The sequence below is a fragment of the Acromyrmex echinatior genome, chromosome 13, assembly GCF_024713525.1.
Source record: "Acromyrmex echinatior isolate Ae372 chromosome 13, ASM2471352v2, whole genome shotgun sequence".
Classification (NCBI taxonomy): Eukaryota; Metazoa; Arthropoda; class Insecta; order Hymenoptera; family Formicidae; genus Acromyrmex; species Acromyrmex echinatior.
Window position 1 is genome coordinate 8,282,216 of NC_141864.1, and position 12,450 is coordinate 8,294,665.

Consider the following 12,450-nt stretch of genomic DNA (forward strand, 5'->3'; position numbering starts at 1 on the left):
TATAAACAATTCCTAAAATAAAAGATAACTTCTTTATCCTTAATATGGCAATTGAGGTATATTGCAAATGGTTAATAAAATGCCTAATATTTTTACCCAAGGCTGATGTTCTTAGAGAGCTTGTACAGTGATCAATGTCTCTCGCTTTCTATCTAACCCTTTATTCTGTATTTCATAATTTCGCTGTAGCATTCTTTTATTTTCTATGTATTTTGCATATCACTTATTATACTTTTCCGATAACAATTTTCCGTTAATTGCTTAATTACTGAAAACGGCGCTATTTCCTCTTCTTTCTACTGTTCTCTTCGGCGAACCAGTAATCAAATCTCAATTACCTCCCGATCGCGGGACCGACATCGATTTCTGGCGGCCGGTGGCATTCTAATTTCGTGGCTGTCCGTCGGCGGATCCTTTGCCGCTCATATGGTTCGCCGTCACACACGCGTGTACAGCAGCGGGAACCTGCCAGCCTCCCTTGTCCCTCCTCTTATTTAATGCACGTCGACCGGTCTCGGATGCATTTATCATACAGCCGCCCGGCTCGATGATGCGTTCGTCGGCTTCCGTCGCGTGTGTGAGAAAAGTTGCACGCGCGCGTGTATTGCGACGTGTCCTTATCTTCTTACATGTACGTAAGTAACGTGCACGCGCGACGGCCACTCTGGACGGCGAGTAGCCACGGGCCGGTTGGTTTCACGCGTGGACAATGGTGGCCGTCACGCTGAAACGTGCGCTGCTACTGTCTTACGCCTCTGTCTACAGTCAGTCGCACGTACAACATACGCGACACCTTCGGCCTCGGTCCTCCCTCTTCGCTTTGCTACGCAGCAGAATGTCCAGGTCATCTTTTCGAGACCATTCGGCCGTTTAAAACGAGACTTGTAGATAGATTCTTCTATTCCTTTTATTTTTCTTCTTTTCAATATGTATACGGAAAAAATACGCTGTTTGCCTAAACAGTATATAATAATTTAGCTATAGATATATACAGATCTGAAAATATAATTTTGTTATATCATTAAAATAATTATGAAGGACGCTCAAACTATTTATTAGAATATTAAACTTTTTGCAGCATTGTCATTAATGTTTAAACATTCCATATAATTATTTTAATAGTCCAACAAAATTTATTTTTAAATCTCTATCTAGCTATTATAAAATTTTAGATATTTCAGCAAAATCGTTCTGTCCGTGAATGAAATTTTCGTATCTCGATGTATCATGTTCGCAAATCAAAAGAAAGAATTTGTTGATTATTTTTAATTCCTAATACTTCGATTCCTGAAGAGATTTTAATGATAAGATTGAATAAATTTCCAATCTAGATATCTTCGTAATTTTTTGAACTATCTTTTATCGGCCCGAGCTTTCTTCGGATTATTCTTGGTGACGGAAAAAAAAAGGTTAATTTGCGAGATCGATTTCACATAAACGCAATTATTAACAACAGTGAGCGTCACGCTGAGATCGGCGTGTATAATACTATCTCGCATCACACAGAGCACCGCGCCACGTTTAATTTGCAGCGAGAAGTCTTCACTCTCTTCCGCCCGTTTCTACGATTCCTAAGATGAATTACCTGCAAAATTTTCTTACGTGTATAAAACCTAAGGCTCTTTGTTACTCGCCCGCATTACGCCGCCGAGGTAAACGCGCCGCGCGATCGTAACTCATATAATTACGATCCTTCTTCCTACATTAAGGAACTTCATATTCATGCACTCCGGACTTCCGTCCGAGATTAATTACTTATCGCTGCACGTCGCGCGAGTGCTTTGTGCGATATATCATACATCATTTAATAGGTAGCAACCTGAAAATGAATGGTCTTTCTAAAGTATCTACAAGGAATTGACTATAGTAATTTCGTACCGATATTTCGTGCAATTGTAATAGAGATTTTATAATAGTTTAGTCACGAGTAATTTTGTCTAAATTTTACGAAAGAGAAAGATAAATATATAATATTATCTTCCTTCGCATATACTATCTTATTCGAACTTATATTGTTTTAATCTATAGTTTTAATTAAGGTTATCCTTAACCTTACAGAAATCTAATACCTAATTTAAGACTGGTCAATCTAATATTGAAAAACAGTAAATAATTACATATTTTAAATATTAAGAGTATTGTTGTTCAATATAGTACTCCAAAACTTTTAGTATTCCAAATAAGTAATTAATTATTCTTTTAGTAATAAATTAGCCAATATTAAATTGACTAGAATTAGAAAATTGGCCAGTATTAGATTTTCATAAGAAATATAAATGAAAATAAGATAATACATACAAAGAGAGGGAATATTTATTTCTCTTTCATAGAATTTTGCCAAAATCGCTCGTGGCCAGATTCTGTCTTAGATTTGATGCATAATAAAAATCATAGTCAATAGGAATAGATAGAAATCTAATATTCTTTCGATCGTTTTTCATTATGCGTTATTGCTTTTATAGTCTGCGGTAGATACAAGATCATTTTAAACTCAAAATTAACACGTGACGCGAATGAGGCTGTAGCAACTGATTGAGCTGTTGAGTAGTAGTTTGAGAATCGACGCATATCGATTGCGATCGTCGGCCCGAAAGAAAACGAAAAGACACCTCTCTTTATTCTATTCGCTTCGCAGAATTCCACGTTGCAGCGAAAGATAAGAGACGCAGCCGCACGGAGGAAGAGAGGATCCAGGAGACGAGAACTCTCCCCTCTCAGAGCAAAATAAAAAAGACGGAGAGCAAAGGTGTGGATGGGGGTGCGAAGGGGTTTATTTTTCTCTCAACGCCGAGGGCGTGGGACGCACCGGGGCTCGAGTGCGGAGAACAAGCCGACGGCCTCTTCAAGTTTTTACTGGCTACCGGCGCTGACTCAGCGGCTATTTCTCATTACCAGACCGATATTTTTGTAAAATTGAATTTTTCTCTGAAGGAGCTCCGCAGTATCGACCACCCGCCCTTGCTCGCTCCTCAGCCATCTTCGACCGTGATTCGCATTCACGCATACCTACCAAGATCGCGATGCTTTCGTCCCCCCTAACATAAGTATCCATCGCCGGCGAATTGTATAGCCATTATGGAAACGGTAGTTTGATGAATGTATGGTACATCAATATTAATATATTAATTAATTTTAAAAACATTATAATAAATAAAATGATTTGCTTCTTATTTAAGATGAGAATGCATGTTTTCATAGAAATAATATTACGTCATAAGACCTTTATGGATTCTTTTTTTATGAAGCTGCAAAGACGCATATAGATTTTACAAATGGATTCTTCAAAGTTATAATAAATAAAATTATATACGAACTTTTAAGTGATTTTCCTAATCACGAATATCGTAATTAAAACGCGATTTATGAAATATTTTATCCACAAATTATAATTAATGCAATTTTAATAAATTTAACAAATTTAATAAATAAATTTTTGTATTTTTTTATAAAATAAATTTCAAAAAATTATTATAAAATATTTTACATTTATGTAGATATATACAGGTGTTCAGCGTAACGGTCCGCACGATTTCTCAGATACTTCCGACAGTTAAGAAAAAAGTTAAAAGATGAATATTCATCTGTTTATACAGGTTACAACATGCGATAAGATAAAAAAAAAATTTTTTTTCATAAAAAAATCAGTCATTCAAAGTCATCAAATTTTATTGATTTTATTGATACTTAATATCAAATTTGTAACATTATTTGTAACAGCAGTACTTACAACTTTTAATTAGAATACAGAACATACATACGTATATACATACATACATACATGTATTTATTTAATAAAATATGCAACAAATAAAATCAATAAAACATCAACAAAAGTGACATTTCGACAGTAATTTGAATTCATCTCGAAGACTCCTATATTATGGAAAAAATTATATGATGCTTAAAAAATTTAAGATGCTTTGATTTCTTTATGAAAAAAAACTTTTAATTTTTTTATCATGTAGCCTATATATAAAACAGATGAATATTCATCCTTCAATTTTTTTTTTAACACAATCGGAAGTGTTTGAACAATCGTGCGGACTGTTCCGCTGAACATCCTGTATGTGTGTGTATGTGTGTGTGTGTGTGTGTGTGTGTGTGTGTGTGTGTGTGTGTGTGTGTGTGTGTGTGTGTGTGTGTGTATATATATGCAATTATAAAGAGTATATCAATACTTTTATAAAATCAAATTTTCTAAATCGTTACCTCATGATGAATAATTAACAATACCTAATAAAACTAATAATTATCAATAGTAAATTAACATATATATTTACATGTATAAAACATTTTAATTTAATATATTTTATAAGTTAATTTTACTGAAGAATTTGCTTACAAATTGTGTCAGTGTTACATTTTTTGTAATAATTAATTTTTTATATAATACTTGTGTTATTTCTTAACACATATATATTTCGTTTTAAATTAACACAAAGATTTGAATAAATATCATTTGGAACATATGAAATTTAAATTTAATACAAATTTTTTATATAAATAAAGTTATAAATATGTTTAATAATGTTCTAGAGCAAGCCCTCTAAGAACATAACAAATGGTAAATAAAAAAAGAAAATAAAACCAATAAACGTGTGGTTGCGAAATAATGTAAAATAAAACAAAAATATAAAAATAAAAACAGAAAAGATAAAAAATTAAAGATGTGATTAGAGACATGTATTCCGTAGAACTGATTCCTTCGATAAATAAACACCATGTCGATTTTCAGCGCAACCATCAGTTGTGTCTGGCTATACGAATCGGTGTCGACGGAACGAGCAATCTCGCTCGCGAAAACCGGGACGAGGTCCAAAATTGTGCGCGGAAGGAACACATGCATCGCGCGTTACACCGCGGCACATCACGGTGCGATAGTAACGTGTGTGGTCCCCGATTCATCACGGGGCGCGCTCCTCTCTCGGATGAGCTCGCTCGTCGCTCGAGCGTCGCAACGCTCTGATGTGAAGTGTAGCGCGGGGCTTGGGAAATGATCCCTTAAATTGGCCCGACACTGCGGTGGGTCAGTTACAAATCATTTACATCGTGAAATCTTGCGCGAACAGTCTTTTGGCCTGATAACGTCATTCTTGCATCTCTTCAAGATGCTTCTAAAACGATAAACAAGTGGCAAAGGATGGAAAGAAAGAATACAAGGCTTTCCTTCCTAAAGCAACGATTGATTGTTTCTGAAAATTATATAGACATATATTTTCTTATGAGTTATATATTTACTATGATAACTAATTGTGCATAAGGTGTTATGTATTGTTAGTATCATAGGAGCAATGATAATCCTTGTCTTAAATAACATTTTTTAACTTCCATAGGTATGTGATAAAATGTTAATCAATCTATTATCAATCTATTATCTTATTGTGGTTAGTTTTCAATAAGGGAACCTCGAAAAGTATTGATTACTATCTTGTTTCTTTTTTTTTTATAAAAGATGAGATCTCGTTTGCTATCTAATACCAGAATCGCATGTAAAACAACAGGCAACTGCAAAGAGCGATGAAAGTCAACCTGGCGTGCGGGACCATCGCTTAATCATGCCCGCCAATTAACGCAAGGATGATTAATTTTTGTGCTGTTGCTGGCACACCCCCACTGGTCATATCGTCCTCCACGCTCTATTTATGTAATTATTCGCGGTTCGCGTTAATAGCCGTATCCTGCAATTGAAAATTTTACTTTGTCACGAGTATGACGAGTACCAGCGTGGGCGTGCAATTCGGTGCAATCGACTTTAATTATGATATTTTAGGATGCGCTGCGATGCTGGTCCAATGTGAAAAGATATTTTATTGCCAGCATAAATCGTTAATAGGAAAGTTTTATATTTCAAAAACTATATAGGGTAAGAGCAGGGAATGTGGAATAGGCTGATAATATGGAATAGGAGCTTAATTTCTATAATAACAGTTAGGACAATATTGTCGCAACTTTTGATTGATTGTCGAAATCCGTCATATAAAACTGCTAGTTTCGAAAGAGTTGAAATAGCCAACACAACCGCAAGTTACAAGCAAACTGCAGAAAATCATATTCAATATTTGATGTCATCCTTCATATTTTCGACATTATCTAGCGCTGTCAGTATAATATTTACACGAGGTTTGTTAAAGAATGTTACTTCTAACAATATCATGCTCATTTAATTAAACTTAGCTACACATATTTAACATGTCATATTTTCTGTATATCGTCTATAGTCTCTGTAATAGTATTTGATTATTCGTCTATAATATTTCTGTAATATTTGACTATATTAATGGCGGTGGTTTGTCCTGATTTGTTCTAACTCTTATTATAGGAATACTAATTTTCTAAATGAAGCATTGCAATCTAGCGGCAATCACTGAAAATTGCAATTTCTACCAAACATAATAAGCACTGTAGGTAATGTGAAATACATCGAGGGTTGAGAATATGGAATAAGTTCCATATTAGCAACTACACTTGTTCGTATATTCCGATAGATTAGGCTATAGGATGTATTCCACATATTACGAGTTTATTTGTGATTATAGATTATAGTTATGTTCTATATTACTAGCTTAGTTATCAACTTATGTCTAATGATATTATTATATTCTCTGTGTTATTGTACAATAAAAAATGTGAACTATTTTTAATTATTTTTCTTGATTAGTTTACATAAATAAACAATTCACTTCATTTATTGTGTTATTTATTACTATTATCTAAATTTCACCGGTATTTCATATTACATCCTATTTTTTAGACCCCCCATCTTCATATTTTTTACTTTTTTTGTTAATATTGATGTTGGACTTAAATTTGGTTTTCATTTATTGTTGTAACTCTCTAACATATTCTTCAAGAGTTCTGTGTAAATTTAAAGTCTTTCACATGTATTTATATCGGAGCAATGTTAATTTAAAAAACGCAATTTCATATTTCCTGCTTTCACCCTTATACAAGGAAAAAAACCGTTCTGAAATAAGATAACCAAATCCTATAATTCCCTACTACTACTTTTGCGATATTTTCTAATTTTTTGCTGAGTCCAAAATTAAAAATTACTAGTTAAAAGCGGGAACATTTCTAAATGTTAATTAAAAGTATGCAATATATTGAAATATTTATGTAGATGCAGTAAAGATAATAAAAAGAAAGTAGCATTCTGTGCATAAATTTAATGTAACCTACGTATATGTTTCCTTTTTCGTAAAAAAACAATTCTGTACTTTACAAAGAGTTTCTTCTCTTTAATTATAAATAGAATATAATGAAAAAAATATAAACTATAATTATATAATGTTGTAAGGCATGAATATAAAGCTACAATAAACTATTGAAATTGAACTACTATTATTAATATTAATAATCGTTTTTTTTTATAGGAAACAATTACCTACGAAATATTACCGCAATATAGCATTCTGTATTTTGCCTTATTGAAGATAATAGAATAGACAAATTGAATAATAAATTAATACAATCTGATCAGGTCTGTTTTCTGTAGCTGACTATGTATATTCAGAACTATGTACACTTTTTTTGGAACTTAAAGTGAACTATAGATATATGTTTGATATCTGTTTGATATCTCGAAAGTGAGAAAGAGAGTTCTAGTGCAATCTAGTGTAGGAACAGGAAAGAGACCACGAGTCAGATCAACTTCTATATGAACCTACACGAATTACTGCTACTTGTTGAATTATAATCGTGTAATTATCTCTAAACAATCAATTTTGTGCACACGCTCATATTGGGCTGGTTACCTTAGTTAAAAATTTAATTGGATACGGGAAGAATCTAAAGATAATTTTAAATAAAACCTTTGTAATAATTAGGATGTAAGTAGGATGTTTAAATTAATTGCTACAGTATCAAAACTTTTTGCATTATTGTTCATCGTATATCATGTTTAAATACTCTATTAATTACTATATTTTCATAGTCTAAAAAAATTATATTGATATTTTAAAAAATCGTTCTTTCTTTTCCTGTACTTAAAAAATATAAAATAAATAAATCTATTAATTAAGGTCAAAAACGAGTAACAACGAGCATATTAAATTAAGATTTTAGTTTAATTTATTGAAATTAACACAAAATTAACACAAAATAGCGGAACGAATTTTTATTAATCTTTTTCAACTAGTATAATTACTAATTAATAATCAATTAATTTAATTAAATTATCAATTAATTAAATTAATTTAGTATTAAAATTAAAAAAAAAATTAAAAATTCAGAACAATAAATATAAAGTACAAACTATAAACACATAATGTAGATACATTTAATTAAAAATGAATCTCGTTGTGTATTTAATAATTATTCATCATAAGATAATAAGGCTCGAAAGATTAGCAATGGTAACCGCTTGAGTTATTATTGATTGCATCGAACAGCCACTCAATGAAGCAAAATACAAACGTACGTGATCAGATGGTAGCGCGCCGTAGTCAGCATGAACAGCCTTTCTTTCTTCACTGCTTACAGGTGAGAAACGTGAGAGACTGTAACATCCGTTATTAACCAGTGCTTTACAATTTACATTCTGCTTCTCTCTGACAAGAGAAAAACCGCGTAGACAGTTATCCGGCCTGATAAGTCTCACTCGCGTCGCGCCGTATCGCCAGCCTTTCACATGTAAATTTTTTTCACCCCTTACACACACCTATGCAAATTGTAATGAAGGTTGTGATTAGCGCAACATCACGGAGAACAAATACGAAGGATGAGCTCGCCTTCTTGGAACAGTGGCGAGAACCGACGCATTACGCTTATTATCTACGGGCCGCATCACTTATGCAAATATCACGCGCAGAATTCACACCGATCGCGCGATATTTACCACTCGTGCAAACATTGCGCGTAACGTCACGTCTCTGTATACATTAATCTTATCGACTTTTTTTTATTACGTATAAGGAAAAAAATCACATTAATGTATTAAAAATTGAGTTTTTATTTTATAATTTTGTGATATAATTATTACAATTGATTTCCAGCATAGATCATAAAGAAAAGAAATGATTATAATTAATTATAATGTGTAGTCATTTTTAGTATCAAATAAATATTTTTTTGTAAAACTATAAACATAATTATTATTACTAACATTACAGCAATAATAATCATAAAAATATAATTAACATAATCATAATTATTTTTGATATAGTTTTATTTAATCATTGATGAAAAAGGATCTGTGCGTTCCAAAACGTCCCTATTTTTTATGTTATTACTCATGTTCTTCGTTTAATAAATTCATTATATATTGTTTATAACCTCATTTATCGGCTCGATATCGTTCTTTTATAGATTTGCATAATTATTTTATCACAGAGAAAATCAAATTTCTTATATATCTAAAGATTTAATAGGTACACATGAAAGAGGGGAGGGATGGAGGGAAGAGAGAGAGAGAGAGAGAGAGAGAGAGAGAGAGAGAGAGAGAGAGAGAGCGGAAAACTTCATATATTCGAATTGAAAATTGTATAAATTTACAAGAAATATCATTAGACACGGAGACAGTCTTGACCGAATGTAACGTTTTTTCACTCATGTATTTAATTTCATCGATCAATTTTTTAATAATATTGTTTAAAAAATTAGATAATTTGAGAATAATTTTGTTGATCTATGGAAATAATTTAAATAATTTAAATAATAGATATGTAAGTGATCAAACTGATTGCTCAAAACTTTTTGCATTATTGCTCATCATGCTTAAATTTCTTCATACATAATTATTTTGATAGTTAGACAAAGTTATTTTTAAATCCGTATCTATAGCTAAATTTTTTTATTTACTTCAACAAAATCGATCTTTCCGTGTAATTATAATTACAAATACTTTTCTCTCAATGTGTAACGAACAAAGAATCTGATGGTATTTTTTAGGATTGATATATCGTTTTCTTACTACGCGCAAAATTGCGTATGTGCACCGTCAATGTAAATCATTACACCTTTCAGTATTGCGACTGGTATGACGTCGCCGCATTCCATCTTATGTAGCAATGTCATTCTGCTACCGCATAACGACACGGCCCATTGAGCCCGAAGACTGCACCATGCACGCGCCGCACTCGCGCGAGTGACATGCGAAAAACTAAACGCGCGCTGGCTGCGCATCGTAAATCGCATGTAACAGGAAGCATCGAGGACAGTTCCGATCGCTATAGGAAATTCTACGCAACGACACAAGGAGAAACGCATCCCACAAAAACAAATCCAATCCCGACGATGCAACGATCGATCAGTGAATTTTAATAACATTCTTCAGATATGACCTTTCTCCTGCCTGACAGCGGGACAGTAAAGTGAGAGCAGCGAAGAATAGAAAGAGGCAGCAGAAACAAGCGAAGGGAGGAGAAAAGAGGAAAATAAAAAGCCGAACACAGGTGGGTGTCGGCTTCGTTTGTAACGCGAGAGCTGCGAATGCGACCACCTCGCTTTCTCTTTCTCCTTCTCTTTCTCTTTCTTATATCCAGTTCTACATCGGCCGTACTACCCCCGCTTCGGCTTGACGACGGCGGCGGTGGCGGCGGTTCTGCCGTGAGTGTAAATTAAAAAGTTTCACGTCCGGTCCGAAATTGAGATCGAAAAGTAATAGACTTTAATGTTTACATAAGGCAAGAACGAAAGGCGGGAGAACGGCGGTACGACTTCCTCTGCACTTTGCGCGTCGTAAGGGTGCTGCGGAAGTTATTGTTTCGTATTCTCTCGGCGTACATAATAAATACATAATAAAGCAAAGCACGTGAAAGTTAATTTGTATGTATTTAAATATAGTGCCAACTGTCAATTAGCAAAATATCGACAAAAAATGTCGCTTTCAGAAAATATCGCTTTATTATTTTATTACATACATCCAAATAATCACATCCATGCATGTACACAATTGGAAAATTTGTATTAAATTTTTTTTATGTGTCTCCAACAATCCACTCAAACTTTTGATAATTTAAAATGACTATGTTAAAAGTAACACAAACAGTATGTAAAATTAATATAAAAAGTATAACAATGACAATTTTGTAAGCAAATTGTGGAAGTATATTTTTTCAGTAAAATTAATATTTATAATATGTTAAATTAATATATTTTATTGATTTTAGAATTTATGTTTTAAAATACATTATCATTATACTATTTGATCACTTATTCATTATGTTACTTTAACACTAAGAAATGCCGAATATCAATTTATCATAAAACATTGAAATAATACATTACGTTAAATTAACATATCATAAAAATTTTTTTAAAATTAACAAAGGTCAGTTTTATCACAAATACAAAATATTTTCTACTACGTAGATTGTTACCAATGTATGCTGTCATTATCACTTTGCAATTTTTTTTCAAATAATTATATTAATGTTAGATGAGAGCGCAACTTATTAAAAAGGAAGAGAAGAATCGAATCTCAGTATTCCTCCGAGTTTTTCTTTTACTGTTTCGGAGAGTTTCGTAGATCATGCAGTTAGCGTGATAATGCATGGTTTTTGTGGACCAGAGCGTCGATGCAGTGGAGCATTAAGGCCCGTGCGCATTCGCACCGAACACAGCATGTATGGCTTAGGGACTGGTCTCGTCTCTAAAAGCGAAATTACTGATTTTATACGCTCCGGGGGAAGTCGTTCTTCCTTAATGCCTCGCTTCCTTATGTATTTACACTAGACTTCCGTCCAATCACCTTTCTCCTCGGGCTCCCCTTATGTTTCCTAAAGATAGCTTTTCTTAACATTGTTTCTTACAAATTTTTGGAGATACACGTGTTAATCCTAATTAGCATCCTTAACTGCAATATACTAAGATTTCTTAGCATCAACGATAAAGAAATCGAAAAAATCTGTTTAAATATAAAAAAATAATTGCTACGGCGAAAAAATATCGCATTCATTGTCGCTGTAATCTATTCAGCTGGGGTAAACTTCAAATGTAAGTAAGCAAAGCCATTAAGCCATAATATATATAAGTTATTCAATAGATTTCAATAGATAACTCAGAGTCTAAATCTATCGTGCTAAATGCTAAAACCTGATTGAACACCATTGTAGCGTCATCCATTAAAGTAGAGTTTTTTAAAATTCTCTTTATATGTTTGAGGTCTATTTTCACAACTCACGATTAACTCTTAACTAAGGTTCAACTTAGGTATTCATTATCTCCTTCCAATTTCAAGAATTATAAAGAGATAAGAAACATTTTTGAGTATCTATACATATACATATATAATACATATACATAATACATATATATAATACATATACATAATTAATATAGTTATGCTTCTTTATTATGAATTTTTGATTACATATTTAAAAATTCATAAAGAACAGTTATTAAAAAAAAAGAAATATGTTAAACAATATTCATATAAAATGATATTTTACAACAATTGTTTTTTTTTTATGAAGATAAAAATATCCTAAATAACTATTCTCGTTATTAAAT

The 12,450-nt window shown here is 32.5% G+C and overlaps 1 long non-coding RNA gene across 1 annotated transcript; it reads right to left on the minus strand.

Moving 5' to 3' along the window:
* Positions 1–210: 210 nt before the first annotated feature.
* LOC147907604 (uncharacterized) lies at positions 211–8,794 on the minus strand. Its single transcript, XR_015547147.1, has 2 exons — positions 8,420–8,794; positions 211–5,678 (listed from the first exon to the last, which is right to left on the minus strand). It is a non-coding gene; the product is annotated as an uncharacterized LOC147907604 (long non-coding RNA).
* Between the last annotated feature and the right edge of the window lie 3,656 nt (positions 8,795–12,450).